Below are 17,372 nucleotides of genomic sequence, written 5' to 3'. Positions count from 1 at the left end.
TCAGTGGTGGAGGCCGTGTGGTGGCGTGATGTAATTTTGTTTGTGGATATTATAGCTGTCCTCATGTCCTGCGATTCTGTCTACTTTCGCGATTGCCCTGATAGCTGTTCTGGTACGGGTGCAAAATGTAATTCAGGATCAAAGCAGAAAACACAACATAGAGATAAATACAGGCGGTGTTCTGTAGTGCTCAGTCAGCTGGTAGATAAGACACATAAGAGGTTTAAAGGCAAAACACTGACAGAAAAACACAGTTCACGAAACCACAATCTCAGCGCTTTGTGGCAATTTCACTAATTGATAATAATGACCATGCAATTTTTTAAGTAATACTTTTAAGCAAGGCTGGTCTTGGACTGATGGTATGAAAAATGTTAACAGAACATCAGCCATAAATGGGATACATATGCTAAAGCACTTTGGGAATGATAGAACAAACTCTCTTTCCTCAATAGGAGAGAAACCTCAGGGGAATTATTAAGACTTCCTAGAGTTCATATTTGGCCTTGAAATGGTCTATAAACGGCCAAATGATATCAAGCTGTGCTGGGGTATATTTTGAGCCATTCGTTTTTGGTTGGAATATACTATGTGAGTTTAATAAAATGACATGCCTGCAAGAGGAATGATTAATTTAAGTTGCAAATGTCTAATTATATCTAAATGAGACAATTTTGTTTCTCAATAAAACCACTATTTTGAATATATAACTTTTTATAATTAAAATGTTTATATACAGTATATTTAAAGTGATAGTTCTCTTACGAGAGGTCTCTCGTACTGCGTAAGATATCTTACGCTAGGGGAAAATCCTTTTCCGCGAGATATTGAAGCCAAAAATTATCCTTAATTTTGTAATAATGCAAAACGCGTTGCAGCAGCAATGCAGACATAGGCGAGACAGCTCGCGCGCCTATTGGCTGCTCTGCGGCAACTGCAGCAGCCTATCGAGCGAGGCCTGGCGTGACGTCAGACCCAATCAGGGCACTTCGCGCCCACTGCGTCACGTCCCGCCGAAATGGGCGTGGTCTAGGCCTATAAATATCGCTCGCAGGCAGCTATTATCTGATTTTCATCCTTCAAGCGAAGCACACGCATCGCTGGAGCTGGATTAGAAGCCGCGCCGTCGAGAGAGAGCACCTTCAGCAGGACGAGTCACTGAAGTCGCTGGCCGCGCCGCCTTCCTGCCTTCCTGCTGCGCTTTCCGGCGCTTATATCCTTCTCTTTATTACTCTGTATTTGTGTGTGTGTGTCGCCGCCGCGACACACATTCTAAAAGAGCTAGCGTCTTTTTAAAGATGCCTTCCTGCGGCTCGTGCAGAGCCACACTCAGCGACGGGGACCGCCACGTGATCTGCGTTTCCTGCCTGGGTGAGGAACATGCAGCTCTCGCGCTCGCTGACGGCGGATGCCCTCACTGCGAGCTGATGGCAATGGCGACTCTGAGGACTCGCCTAGCCGTCTTCACCGAGACTGCTCCCCCGCCCGCCGCGGCGTCGCGCCGTAAAAAGCGCCGTGCCCAGCGGGCCCCGGAACCCTCCCTCAGCCGTCAAAGCTCGCCGGTTCGCCCGCTTGCTTCCCCGGCTTCGTCTGTATCGCTTCCTGACGGACAGCGGCCGCCGTCTGCCGCCGCTTCCGTTGACATCGCGGATGAGGAAGCCCTGCTGGGAGAGGATGATTCCTGCTCTATCCTGGCGTCAGGCAGTGAGGATTGGGCGGGCTCTGAGGACCCCGCACCCCCTGCCCGCACGTCGTCAGGCAAGAGAGCTTCCATTGAGACGGAACTCAAGTCCTGGAACAAGTCCTGGAAGTCTAAGCCTATTCTGCTAGAGTGCGTCCTGCTGTTTCTTTGGCATTCTCCGCCGTTGACGATGCCAAGAACAAAGGATACCTTTCGCTGCCGCCGGTTGAAGAGGCGATAGCGGCCCACTTATGCCCGCCCTCCACTGGACGGCGCGCTAAGCCGGCCCTGCCCTCTAAAGCTTGCCGCACGACGTCAAGCCTGCTCCGCCACGCTTTCTCCGCCGCCGGGCAAGCTGCGTCAGCGTTGCACACCATGGCAACGCTCCAGATCTTCCAGGCCGATCTCCTCCGTAAGCTGGATGAGGAAGGACCTGACGCGATCTGCGTGCCGGACTTAAGGAGTGCCACGGACCTCGCTCTTCGTGCTACTAAGTCCGCAGCACAAGCCATTGGACGGACTATGGCTTCTCTCACCGTGTCTGAGAGACATCTTTGGCTGACGCTCTCGGAAATGGCCGAGTCTGAACGCACCGCGTTCCTCGACGCCCCGCAGAGAGATTCGCAGAGGTACAGAAAGCGTCTCAGGCTATGAAGCACTTCCTCCCGAAGCGCTCCAGCTCTGCAGCAGGCCGTGCGAAACCGTCTGCTCAGAGCTCACAGCCACAGCCACCGTCCACTGCCTCCACTTCACAGCGCCGCCAGGCCAGAAGCGCGAGACCGCGCTCCCGCTCATCCGGTCGCCGCCCCGCAGGACGTGGCTCGCGACCTAGGATCACGGTGAAGCCCGAGGCCCCCGAAGTCGTCCTAGCACAGCTAGGAAAACGATGGTGTTCCAGTCCCGCTGCGGCCGGACTCACACCAAAGCTATTCGCTCGTCCAGTTCCAGAAAATGTGACTGTTCCAGTGTTTTCTGCAGCCAACAAGTCGGTTCTGTCACCCGCTTGCCTGCACACAAATGCCGTTTTCACGGCTACCCAGATAAATCCCCAAAAGAGTGTATTTTCTGGTGTCCCGGCCACGGCCGATGGTGTTTCATGTGTAGTAAGAATGCCCACTGCCCAGTGCCCATCCCTACACACAAGCACAGCCTGTCACACAGGGCTCGCGCACATAAAACCGACTCAGATCGGTTGCGCTTCAAACATGGTGAACGTGCCCACTACCCAGTGCCCACTAACACCACGTTATGCATGTCTCACGGTTTCTGTAAAAACGAAACCAACGTGCACTCGCTTCACGCAAGCGAACGATGTTTTCGGTGTGATAAATGTGCCCGCTGTCCCGCGCCCACATCCACACATAGACATGACAGTTCCCACGGGAACCGCCCAGCCCTCCCCCTCGCGGTTAACCACCACAGAGGAGTCGAGCGCGGGCAATCTGCCCGCTGTCATCAGCGCGCCCCATGCCTCAAATGTCACGAGCGCCACGCTTGTGTTACAGCACGCCAAAGCTTCTCCATCGCTGAGCGAGCGGAGCGCGCTTCGTATTCAATCCCTAGCTATCCATGCAGACGCATGGGCAAAGCTACCCGGGGTTTCGAAGTGGGTGCTGAACATTATAGAAAGAGGCTATTCGCTGCAGTTTCGCCGACGCCCTCGCCGCTATGTGGCGCGCGTCGAGACCACGGTAAAAACAGAAGTAGCACATCTACTTCGAGCCGAAGTGACGAAACTATTGAGCAAAGGGGCCATAGAGCCTCTCTCTCAAGTTCAGAGCGAAGGAGGGCTATACAGCAGATACTTCCTGGTACCGAAAAAAGACGGGGGTCTCAGACCCATACTAGATCTAAGGCAACTGAACAAAGTGCTTGTGAAGCGACAGTTCAGGATGCTCACGACCAGGCAAATCCTTGTGCAGATTCGCCAAGGAGATTGGTTTGTGTCAATAGATCTGAAAGACGCGTATTTTCAAATACAGATAGCGTCACGTCACAGGCGATATTTGAGATTCGCCTTCGAGGGCCAGGCATATCAGTACACAGTCCTGCCGTTCGGTTTGTCCCTGGCACCCCGTACATTTACGAAGTGCATGGATGCGGCGCTCGCACCCCTCAGAATGAGAGGCATGCGAGTGCTGAACTATTTGGACGATTGGCTGATTCTAGCGCAATCTCGCGCAGTGCTCATAGAACACACAACCATTTTACTCGATCACCTCGAGGATTTGGGTCTGAGTGTCAATTGGGCGAAGAGCTCCCTGTCACCCAGTCAGAAAATATCTTTCCTGGGCACAGAACTGGACTCACTATCCATGATAGCGCGACTATCACAACAGCGCGCGGTAGACATTCGACGCACAGCGAACTCTTTTCGCTGCGGCGCGTCTGTCCCGCTCAAGAGATTTCAGAAGATGCTAGGTCTCATGGCCTCAGCATCGTCAGTGCTCCAGCTGGGTCTGCTCCGCATGCGCCCGCTGCAGTTTTGGCTGAAAGCGCGAGTCCCACGCGAAGCGTGGGCACCCGGTTTGCTTCGCCTCAGGGTCAATCAGAAGTGCGTCACAGCTCTGAAACCCTGGAAAGCGAACGACTGGTACCAATCAGGTGTAAGCCTGGGGACTTCCTCGAGGGTGAAAGTGGTGTCCACGGACGCGTCCACCTCGGGATGGGGAGCGCTGCTCGAGGGCAGACCGTTCTTCGGCCAATGGTCAGAACGGGAGAAGCTCCTGCACATAAACTGCCTCGAAATGCTGGCAGTAGACAACGCGCTGACGCGTTTTTGTCCCCAAATAAAAGGTCACCACGTCTTGGTCCGTTCGGACAACATGTCTGTGGTGTCCTACATAAATCGCCAGGGCGGCATCAGATCCGAGAAACTGTACAGGCTGGCAGAACGCCTCCTGGTATGGGCTCAGTGCAACCTGCGCTCGCTCAGAGCAGCGCACGTGCCAGGGATCTTGAATATAGGACCGGACAGACTGTCCAGGAACAATGTTCCGGCAGGCGAGTGGTCTCTACACCCACAGACAGTCCATCTGCTGTGGAAGACAGCCCGTGGTGTGTCACCCACAAACTGTGGTGTGACGGAGGTGCTTTCCTTCCTACAAGAGCTGTTGGATGGGGGCAGGGCCCCCTCCACGCTCAAAGTTTATGTGGCGGCTATAGCAGCGTTCTCAGAAACAACGCTTGGTCAGTCAATAGGAAGGAACGATTTAGTCATCCGCTTCCTTAGAGGGGCTAAGAGACTGAATCCTCCCAGACCTCCCTCAGTCCCCGTATGGGACCTTTCTACGGTTCTAGAAGCCATGAAAGGTGCGCCATTTGAGCCTTTACAGTCAATCGATTTGAAACACCTGTCTTTCAAGACGGTGTTTTTGCTGGCTCTCGCTTCAGTGAAGCGCATAGGGGATCTGCACGCGCTCTCTGTGAGCGCGGCGTGCATGGAGTTTGGGCCCAATGACTCAAAAGTTATACTCAAACCTAAGCACGGTTATGTTCCAAAATCCCTCAACACACCGTTTAGGGCGCAGGTTATCTCCCTGTCAGCCCTACCGGTCCCTGATGAGGAAAGAGACGCGAGCCTCCTTTGCCCAGTCAGGGCATTACGAGCTTATGTGTCTCGCTCGTCTGTTTTCAGACAGACGGAGCAGCTTTTTGTTTCGTTTAGCGGACGTTCTAAGGGACTAGCCGCGTCGAAACAGAGCCTATCCAGATGGATAGTTGATGCTATAGCGCTGGCATACGCCTCCAAGGGCATGCAGTGCCCATTGGGTGTCAGGGCGCACTCCACGAGAGGCATGGCCTCTTCGTGGGCCTGGTCAAGTGGGATTGCCTTGCAAGATATTTGTATGGCGGCAGGCTGGGCCTCCCCGTCTACATTTATAAGGTTTTATAACCTAGAGGTTCCCGCCCTGCAGGCCAGGCTGCTGTCGGTCTAAATTTACCAGTATTATCTGACCTGATGCGATCAGCTCAGAATGCTGCGTCTGCTGAGCACAGCTCAATGTTCGACAGTATAAAGCTGGGCAAACTGTGTAAGACCCACATTTCCCCATCAGTTCAGGCCGTACCCCGCCCTGTCTGTATGATGAAATTCGCGTCCCATCGACGCTACTATATGTGGAAGAGTGAGGCTGCACCCCTCCCTCTTCCCGGACTCCCTGTGAGTTCCCTGAGTGATTGTGCACTATATGTACCTCGGGCTTTCGCCCTTGGGTCTTTGGTGTCAGATCTCAGCATGCACGGCGTTTTACATTGGGTCCCCTAGCGTAAGATATCTTACGCAGTACGAGAGACCTCTCGTAAGAGAACGTACTCGGTTACTAACGTAACCTCGGTTCTCTCTAGAAGAGGGAACGAGTACTGCGTATCTTGCCGTGCATGCACATGCTCTGGTTGCTTCGATGATGAAAAACCAGATAATAGCTGCCTGCGAGCGATATTTATAGGCCTAGACCACGCCCATTTCGGCGGGACGTGACGCAGTGGGCGCGAAGTGCCCTGATTGGGTCTGACGTCACGCCAGGCCTCGCTCGATAGGCTGCTGCAGTTGCCGCAGAGCAGCCAATAGGCGCGCGAGCTGTCTCGCCTATGTCTGCATTGCTGCTGCAACGCGTTTTGCATTATTACAAAATTAAGGATCATTTTTGGCTTCAATATCTCGCGGAAAAGGATTTTCCCCTAGCGTAAGATATCTTACGCAGTACTCGTTCCCTCTTCTAGAGAGAACCGAGGTTACGTTAGTAACCGAGTACGTTCACCCAAAAATGAAAATTATGTCATAATTTACTCACCCTCAAGTTGTTTCAAACCTGTATTAATTTAATCAACTGTTTGTTTACCCATCTTCTTCAGAACATCTTCTTTTGTGTTTATCAGAAGAGAAAAAATCATACAAGTTTGGAACAATCTGAGGGTGAGTAAATGTTGACAGAATTTTCATTTTTGGGTGAACTATCACTTTAAATAAAATAAATATGGCTACAAAGGTACTATTAATTAGGTTATACTATATTGTTTTACTCTCTCTCTCTCTCTCTCTCTCTCTCTCTCTCTCTCTCTATATATATATATATATATATAAACTTTCACAAATGAGAGCAGTCAGTGCAGCACTGGGATAATCTTACCTGTTGTGTGTTGTTTTGTCATCGGTTACAGTTTATCTTTGAAACAAGATTATAAAGTTTGTCTATACAAATACAGGCAGCCCTTGTTTATGTAACAACCATTTTAAGAGGTGCATTCTCTTTATCAGAAATCAGTATTTACCAACAAACACTGTTTAGCTGTTCAGTTCATTGTTCAGCTATTGAGCTATTTTTCATGGATGTGTAAATACAAGGTCAAGATGTCTAACACTTTCTGAGAAATATAATTGTACTTAACTGGTAGTTGCAACTAAAAACAAAACATTAAATATTTAGCATAAAAATTAACCTGCTTTACCAGATAGGCCTATAGTTCCTGACATATGAATTGAGCAAAAGAAAGCATTTATTTATACATATTAACCACAAAATACATATTATACAAATTACCTAATCTGCTTCTAATTATAATTCTGTTGTTTTTCCATGTTTTATGGGGACTTTCCATAGACATAATGATTTTTATACTGCACAAATTGTATTTTCTATTCCCTTACACTAACCCTACCCATCACACAAAACCTTCTGCATTTTTAGATTTTCAAAAAACATAATTTAGTATGATTTATGGGGACCAAAATAATTCACCATGACAAGGATTTTGGATATTGCCATCCTTGTGGGGAGAGAGACAAACACACAAAGATAGACAAATTAAGTCAACTAACAATACCGTAAATAATTAATTAAAAATAAATAAATAATAATACAATAAATAAGTGATATTGTGAAATGTGAAACAATTATGATAATTAATTGGACTACATCGGCTGCAAAATATGTTTTTTTTACTTCCAGAAGCAGGTGTCAGTAATGTGACGGTAATCAAATATTTGAATATTTGATGTTTTACTAATGTTAAAGTATAAAATAGATTTAGTTCTGTGTAATGGTAATCCGGGAACTGCCATCTTTGTGTCCTTGAGGGAAAGGCAAAGCTGCCCATGCAATAAGTGTGCTTTAAGTCACTTTGGATGACCAAAACAGTACACGTCATGTCAGTTATTTTAGGAAAAATGACTGTTTTTTTCACAGAATATAGTGTAATGTTGTTGGTCAGTCGACTTTCCATAGAATTACAAACTAGCTGTGTATCAGTTAAGGAATAGCTAAAAAACTCCACCTATACTGTGAATGTACGAATTGTGTGAATTGTGATTTTTCTTAAAATTCTGTTGTTATTTTATTTATAATATTTTTGATGTGCTTATATGTGTTTTCCCCCCACAGAATGTTGTTAATGATAGCATTTTTTGCCACTTTCTTTGTTCCTTTCTTTGTTCCTGTTTGCCAACTCATTCCTCAAACACAAAATAAAATACACATTTTACTCAACATCCGCTTCAGTTATAGTTACAGTAGCCTAGGTTCAAGGACACTGAAGAAAAAAAAGAAAAAGAAAAAAAAAACTCTTTCTGCCTTTTTTAAAAGCAAACACATCTAGCATATCTCAGAGGTACGTTGTATAGAATTGCCGTTGACATGACAACTTATCTCTTTGGCAATGAGCTGAAGAGGCTTGTTACATGCTTCTGTGACACTTCCAATCAGCACAAGCACTAAAGTGATAGTGAAAGACAAGGAGGCAGAGGCCCAGCCCAGTCACTTTGCCTGGGCGCATTCATCACAGAAACCGCATCATGCTTTATTCCAATAAAGCCTCGTGAAACAAGAGCTGATTTCTTGCTAAATTCCAACATTAGTCACAGGTCCATATTTCAGGATTAGCAAAGTCTATGGGGAGTAATTGTTGCCCTAGGAACGAATGAGGCCTGCCCGGGTTACAGAACCACTCAATTTAAAGACATTTGTTTAGACATTGCTTTGTAAAAAAAAAAAAGAAAAAAAATTACTGTTATGCTACCGGATCAACGGCCACAAATTCCAGTCTTTGTAGCTGTCAGTGATACCTTGTGAGTGATGCCTGAGGGGCAAAAAAAAAAAAAAGAAAAAAAAAGGAGATTTGGAGATTTTCACTAGGTAAAGAGGTTTCAACGTATGTTAGAGTTGTCTAATGGTTACCTTGCAAAGGCTAAATAGTTACCCAGTACTTTAAAGATCCAATTTCACAAGTTTATATGAGGAGGATCAAGACGGGAAACCTTTCATCATAAAAGCACTTAAGATCCATGCTGATATTCGATAGAACTTAATCACTGTTTAGAAAAAAATGGCGCCTGTCTAAGCACTCTTGGATTCCTTCATTTCATTGAGTGGATTGTGATTTCTTAGGGGACTTGCATTGACTCGTATATGATCCCCAAACATTCCAGATCACTCGTTCATTCATCCGTTTTCAGCACTGTGCTAATGCTCAATGTGCCTCTTGAGACTGTCTTTATTAGCAATTCTGCATTAGCATTTTAGGCCCATCCACGCTGACATGACATTCCATACTCTATAGCTTCAATCATATTCATTTTAACCATAATATTTAGTCAACCCATCTTCTGTGGTTTAACTGAAAGTCCACCCCCGTGACCCCCGATACCTTGGTTCTGCCAGCGCACAGTGAACTGTTATTGAATATTGAATTATTGAATGCACTAGTACACTAAACGGATATAATGTGAATGTGACTGAGTCTGGGTCTTATGTCACTCCATGCACTATAATCTCACAAGGAAAAAAACACAATGACTGTTTTTGTCAAATTAGCAGTGCTCGGTTATTTGACAAGATCTTGACAGTCAGCATAAATTATTTCACAGTAACCTTTCTATGTGACATCTGTGGGCTAAATAATGAGCCAAACTTATCTTATAATAACTTATATTTTTCTGCGGTCTCATGTGAGTGACAGGTTGTCCTGTCTTCACACCAGTAAACACGTCATCACAGAAGAGATGTCACTGCAAGAGGGAAGGGAAGCTATTTTGAATAAACATTACAAGGGCAGGTGAATAAAAAAAGAAAAGCATGTACACAGATAAATCATTTATGATAAATTCTACAATATTCCCAAAAAATTATATGATTTGATGGTGACTTTCAGTCAAAAAATATGAAAAAAAAACCTTGTGTAACATTATTTCACAATGTCCATGTTACATGTTGCATAATTACAATCAGCTAACTGTAAACTAAACCCTAAACCTACAGCAAGTACATGTTGTTAATATTACTCAATAATTGTTTGTGTAATTACACTGTAACAAGGACACCTTCAAATAAAGGGTCACACTTTATATTAGGTGTCCTTAACTACTATACTTACATAAAAAAAAAAAGTACAAATGTACTTATTGTGTACATTTTGCATTGCAAAACACGGTAACACTTTATTTCGGTAGTCGGCTTGAGACATTTTACTAAGTATAAGTAACTTTTCAACTACGTCACCAACCAGGAGTCGTTAGAGTATTAGCAGACAATCTGCCTAATATCTGTTAACACTTTATTTTGATGGTTCCCCAACAGACATTCTACTGACTATAAGTAACTTTGCAACGTCAACTTATTCTACTAACCCTCACCTAACAGTCTACTAATACTCTAATGAGAGTAAGTTGAAATGCAGTTGCAAAGTTACTTATAGTTAGTAGAATGTCTAAAGTGTAAACCAAAACACAGCATGCTGCTATTGAGGTGGGATACGGGTGAGGTTATACATGGGTAGGTTTAAGGGTGGCTTAAAGTTTAAATGAAGGTTCAACAGTGTAATTATAGATGTAATTACAGAGATCAATTACAGCTGTAATTACATGCAGTTTACATGAAGTACAATGTAAAAACACATATGTATTGAACACAATAAGTGCATTGTATCAAATCATTAATTTAAATGTTAGTACATAGTAGTTAAGATAAATAATATAAAGTGGGACCAAATAAATTGTAACCAAACATTGTAAAATAATTACTTGGATCAGTGATTGGGAAACAACAAGTCAGCGCAACCCTATATTTGATATCTGTGATAACCTGTGACTCAGATGGGAAATACTGTAAAAGTAATGTGTGTGACAGGGCCGATATGATTAATGATAAAATCTTGACAGCGTAAACTTTGAATCAGACATCTGTAGAGAGCAGATCTGTGTTATCAGACAATCGGGGGAAGTTTCTCTCTGTGTTTGTGCACCAGGTGAAGTTGAGACTTGTAGAGCACCACGGCCTTGAAAGGCATGGAGAAAAGCTTGGAGTTTGGACACTTGAGATCTTGCTGTGCGGGGATGTTGCTGCTTGGTAAAAGGAGAGGAAAAGATAATCAGCTTGAGCAGGATGGGGGTGCACAGTGTTCAGTTTGTGACTTCATGGATTTGACCTTGACCAGCATGTTAGGCGACCGTTTAAAAGAATCTTATGCAAAGAAAAAGGTTGCTTTTTATCTTGATGTCCTCAACCACAGTTTATAATTTCAACATATCATTAAAATAGTAAATACACAGAAATAAAGTGATACTAAATGATATCTGATGATAATACTGATAATATTCTTTACTAATGCTTTCATTACTGAAAGTGCAACATACAGGACTTTTTTACTCTTGAAAATCGAAAGGCAAAGTGATTTTAACACTGTACATATCTGTAGTGTAAATTTACAGTATATTGCTGTTTTTTTACATTGCTTGTTTTTACAGTAATTGTTACTGTGGCAGTTCAATAATTTATTGCAATTACATGATAACTGTATATTGAATAAATACATTTTATACATTTTAAATACAATAAATACAGTACAACATTACACTATTAACTATTATGCAACAATGCAAAACATTGTGAATACAGTTTTTAAGATATTACGGTAAAATATTTTTTTCAGTGTGTTTCAAATACAAGGAAGAAAATTACAATCAAATAGTAACAGAGGCTCAAAGAATTTAAAATCTCCAAACATTCAAAATACCCCATTATTATATTCTTTATGTAAGCAACCAACCGTGAAGAAACATATTTTAGATCCAGTAGATGAAACACTAATGATAAACTACACAGGTGTACCCACAGCTTGTATTTAGGTCAACAAATGAAGCACAGAATGTGAAGTCTATTCAAGTCTGTCAATCAGCAGAATGCGGTAGAGAAAGTATTAACTTTGCAACACCTTCCATTGAGAAACACAAATCACTCATATCAGTCATATGCCAAATTTGTTTCAATAGGGTGTTGTTGTTTCAACAGTATGGAAACACTCTCTCTTGTGAAGGGTGGACAGGTTGGCACTAGCCAGCACATCATTCTCTTTTTATTTTTTGTACAAAAAATCACAATGAACTGAAAAGCCTACCAGCACTTAACACTATATATAGCCAGCATAGAAACAACTCGCTGATCCAGTGCGGGTTGTTACAAATATTATGCTTGGGCCAATCCTACTTGAAAATGTGCTCAGCCGTGATGTTTAAATATGTCTACAAATGAAAACAGTGTGCATTATCTTCATTTATTGAAATTAATTGAATTATGTGTCACATATGAGTGGATGTCATCTTTTTTATTTTTTTTACTTGCCAATGCATTGGCCTTTGGTAAACCCATGGCCTTTTCTTACAGAGATAAGATACATGATGCCATAGCGCACCATGCCTGAACTCAGAAGCTCCCATGCATTTATGATGAAGAGTATATGATTACTTTTTGTGCCAGAACAATTTTATTATTTTGCACAAGTTGGGGAACGGGCCACTTGTTTAATTGAAACCAGGTGTCACCTTTTACCGTCAGTTTCCATCGAGGGGCAGCTGCCCTGGAAATACTGTTCATCTTACAGATTTACAGTAGAACATTCATGTGTTTGATTTATTGACAAAAAACTGACTGACAATGAGAAAAAAAAAAAGAGAAAAACCTACAAAAAAACTCTGACCCCATGGCATGAATACTTATACTAAGCATTTTTAAAGAAGAGATTAATTAAAGGAAACAGCACTGCTTTATGAATATAAATGATTTGTACTTGCACATTCATTAGTTGAGAAAGACTGCAGCATATTTCCCAGCAGGGAATGTTACACATCATAACTACTGTATTATTACATTGCAACTAACCCTAAACCAAACCCTAATCCTAACCCTAGTCTAGTTAGTTTAGTTTCATTGATTTATAGCACATTTAATAATGACAGAGTCGACCAAAGTGCTGCACAAAAATAAAATAGATACATAAAACAAATAACAAAATAAACAAATCACCAATTTCCCCAACAATAAAAATTCACACATAGTAAAGCAATTACTCCAGCCCATAAGCCATTTTTAAAAAGATAAGTCTTAAGCAACGATTTAAAAACCTGAAGAGAAGTGGAAGATTGTATGTACAACAATCGTATATATAGCAAGTAGTCCGTTATTATTACTCAGTACTTAAATGTAATTACACAAGGACACCTTAAATAAAGTGTAATCGAGCCTTATAATAGTCTAGATGTTAGCACAGGGATTTTATTTATACATTGTTCATGGAACATTTGTTTTCCTGAAACATTTTAGTTGGATGTTTTATGTTTTAATTTACTGTTTCTGAATGTTCAGAGAACATTCAAAAGTATGGATTCCTTGTCAAAAAGTGATAAAACGGAACATTCCCTTAATAAACATCTCCAACATTCGCATAACTGTTTTTTTTTTACATCTTGACCATTATTCAGAAATACAAATTTTCATAACTTAATTGGATCTAATTCATGGAAATATTAAATAATAACCCAATTAATTAGAACAAGTATTTTAAAATAATAACACTAGTAACAACATGCCACTCGTGCATGTTCTGTGCTTATACTACTAACTTCTACTCCACACAAATCCCACATTAACAAGAAGACACAAAAAACTTTGATATTCAACATAATATAATATCATAGATCACTATTTTTCAGAGACAAAAAAATTAGATCAGTTAAAGTTTCGACTGACTAAATCTCACAAATGTTGATATTCAGCTGAAATAAAAAAATAAATAAAAAAATTGCATTGCCATTCATCAAAAGTGATGAGATGAGATGATTTTCATCTATGGACAGGAGAAAAAATGAAGGTGGTGGTGGGGGATCTTACCCCAACCTACCCAACTAGTTGTTGCAGGTGAGTGTTTGCTAAGGCCTTATGTCAAATGCCATTCACCTGAGGACTTCTCTTCTAGCAACAAGTCATCACGAGCATAAAATAAGGTGAAACAGTTACATACACACCCGTCCTGTACAACAAAAAACCCCTCATTGTGTTTCCAGTGGTGAAAAATGAAAACAAAGATTTGCCTTCTGAATGCTAACGTGAGAGGGCAGGGACGCACAAAATGACGTGTATGTACATAGGAATCAGAAATTAATTACATATGGGGCAGCTGTCATTCTGCCACTGGCAGCTCAACAAAGCTGAGCGGAATACCTGAACCGTACGTTTAAAGAGGTAAACACTTAACTTATTCACTGCGCCTTCATATGGCATCTGAGCTTCTGTCAGAAAAAGACAAGCACTGTTATGTCTACAGTCAATTGAGAAGCAATTACGTGAGACTAATCTGTCATTACCACTAAAACGAACTAAGCTCAGGGACATTGTATCAAATCACATGTGTCTGACAAAGCATGCCTCTCAGATAAACCTATTGCATACCAATGAGCACAGAGCTTGTGTGCTCAGGCATAGCATGAAAGAGGGAAAAGGTCAATGTTTACTGTATGTGGCATGCAAAAGGCAGACTAGCTCAAATTGTCTGTGATACGACAGATCTGCATTCTGTCATCTTCCTTTCAGAGAGGTTTTGGTTTACTTGTCACCAGGGCGCAATCGTTTATTAATTGTCGTTTTCTGGCATCCATTTGGTGCCTTGATGATTCAATGGACTCCTTTATGGCCGCCGGAGTCAGCGTTTGGCCCCTGAGAATATGAGACTGACAAATTAAGATAGAAAGTCAGGCCAAAACAGTTTCTCACATACCACAAGCTTCATGTCATCCTAAAGTGTTTTGAAAACCTGAGATCTCCACTGATATGACTAGCTAATGCATGAATCTCCTCCTCTACGGCCTGTATTCATTACATGGTTCAGAACGGCCAAAGACACTGACCAGTCCTGTGCCGTCTTACTCTCTGAAAACAATATCTTAATCCAGCAGAAGTCCTCAGAGGGCCGGACAGGAGGTGTAATTGCTTTTGTGCATATGTGTCTGCAAGTGTGGACACTGCAGATGTTTATAAAGATATTACACAGATTTTTATGTTTTAATTTCTATAGCATGTGTGCTGAGTCTGCTGACATTTTAACGTTTACTGTCTCCCCAGTTCACACATACACACACACTTGACACTGAGGGTGCGAGAATAAAGTAGCTCTAACTAATCCCAGATGCTGGTTTGGTGGTAGTCAGGTATTTTGCTGACATCATCCCTCAAGAGTTGAAAGTATTCAGTGTGACAAGTTAAAAACACATTGTGAGGTTAAATTGCCAGGCTCATCTTCATTTGAAGCAAGACAGAGAAGCCAACACACTCTTTTCATGGCTCCAGACTAAAGAAAACTACTAGAAAATAATAACAACTACCAAAAAACTTAACATTTAGGAGTCAATACTAGAAGATAAATTACAGAATCACTCAATGAAAGCAGAAATCAATTTAGTTCTTATTTGATGCTTGCATTGAAGGGATCCTACATGTATTTGTGCTATATCCTTCCGTTTTACAAGAATATATGTTTTAAAAACATTGTGGTTCCAAAATGTTGGCATCCCAATCAAAGTTTCCATTACAAACGATTCAACATAACAATTGAACCATGTTAAACAACAACCAATTTTTGTTAAATATTTCAATTTTTTCCCCTCCGAGTTTGATTGAAACCAACATAAGAGCAAGGTCAGTACTTATTCATGAATCTTTTTGACCAATTTATTAAAAACGTGAACACAAGAGTTATTTGTTTGTGAAACGGACGTCACGGCTCATGTTGCGTTTGTTGTTGCATGCAATAATTGATATATGACACATCCGCATATGGAAAAACACAGCGTTTTTCAGACCTTTGCTAATGGCAACTAGATCGATTTAAAATTAGTGTTAATAATTAATTATTGTTCAAATTATTTTGTGACCACTTTGCCAGAGTCTTGAACACTGCTTTTAAAAGTTTAAATGATAGTTCACCCAAAATTCTGTCATAATTTGCTCACCCTCATGTCATTTTCCTTTCATCTGTGAAGATATTTTGAAAAATGTTTGAAAACAGCTTTGGTGACCACTGACTTCCATTGTACAAAATAAAAAAAAATCTTTTTTTAATGTTTTTAAAATATCTTCCTTTATGTTCTACTCAATAATAATAATAATAATAAATCATTCAGGTTTTGAAATGACATTAGGGTGAGTAAATGATGACAGGAATTACATTTTTGGCTGAACTATCTTTTTAATTATTAGGTTTCTACAAGTTTGAATTGATTAACTTTTGCTCATCGGATCAGTCTTCACTCTTGCAGATGTTTGACTATCAGACAATCACTTTAAACCTGAGTGTAGGCCAAACCTCTCTGATTCTCAGTCCTATTAAACCCAGCCAACATGTTAAGTGTTAAGTTTTAGTGCAGAGTCTCAATCCCGATAGTAATGTGTCTTAGTTTAGCATGCAGATGTCACGCAGGTAAAGATGATGAATAGACAGCAGAGGATAATAGTGAGTGGCAGAACACCTGCAACAAAGGCAACTACAAAGAGGCCTCACTGACAGCGCTTCCTCCCCCCCCAGCCTCCACCGTGACCCCTCTGGAATCTCGCACCATCTTGGAAAAAGATTTCCAGCACTGCTCTTTATCAGATGCTGGTCCCAAGAGCCTGTTAAAAAGCCTGGGCTTTGCAAATCGAGCAGCGCTGCGACGAAATTAAAGGGTCAAGTGATGGAAGGTGTCCCACACCTGCTGCTAAATCTGGCTGAGTTCCATTTTTGAATGGGATGACAGAGGAGCAAATAAACTTTGGCCAGGAGTGCATGAGATACAAAGGGAAAGATGTAGCCAATTGGCCAAGGGGGATCTTTAAGAAACCGTTTATTATTATGGACAAAATGGACACTAGCCAACTTAGATTGAAGAAGTCAGATTTAGAGGTGCTTGACAAATTTTTATTTTCACAAGAACAGACATATATAGTGTCTGTAGGATGATAAAAAAATAACTGCATTAGGTCCATTAGGGCACAGCTTATACCCGGAAAACAATAGAGCCTAGAATCAGCGAGTGTTGTTCATTGAAACATGACACGAGTATATTCAAACCTTTAATATCCTCCATAACTGATATTTGTTTTAGGCATACTGGGTGTCAATAACACAAGATTCGCAAGTGTAAAGGCTCGCGACAAACCCCTGCCGTGTGGCTTCATTTAAATACGAAAGGCTTAATAAGGAAAGTTATCCACCTGGGACGCTCAGAATACCAGCAGCACCACGTACAAAACAAACAAGCCCTCGCAACAGATGTCACATGTAAAACTAAATATAACGTGCCTTTGGTTGGGTCACACCTGGAAAACACAGGCAATTAGCCAAAGTAGCCCATGAAAGCCACTCCAGTCTATGATATATATACTATATATATATA

The sequence above is a fragment of the Leuciscus leuciscus genome (genome assembly GCF_965113295.1).
Source record: "Leuciscus leuciscus genome assembly, chromosome: 5".
Taxonomy (NCBI): domain Eukaryota; kingdom Metazoa; phylum Chordata; class Actinopteri; order Cypriniformes; family Leuciscidae; genus Leuciscus; species Leuciscus leuciscus.
Note: the sequence above shows the minus strand (reverse complement) of the source record.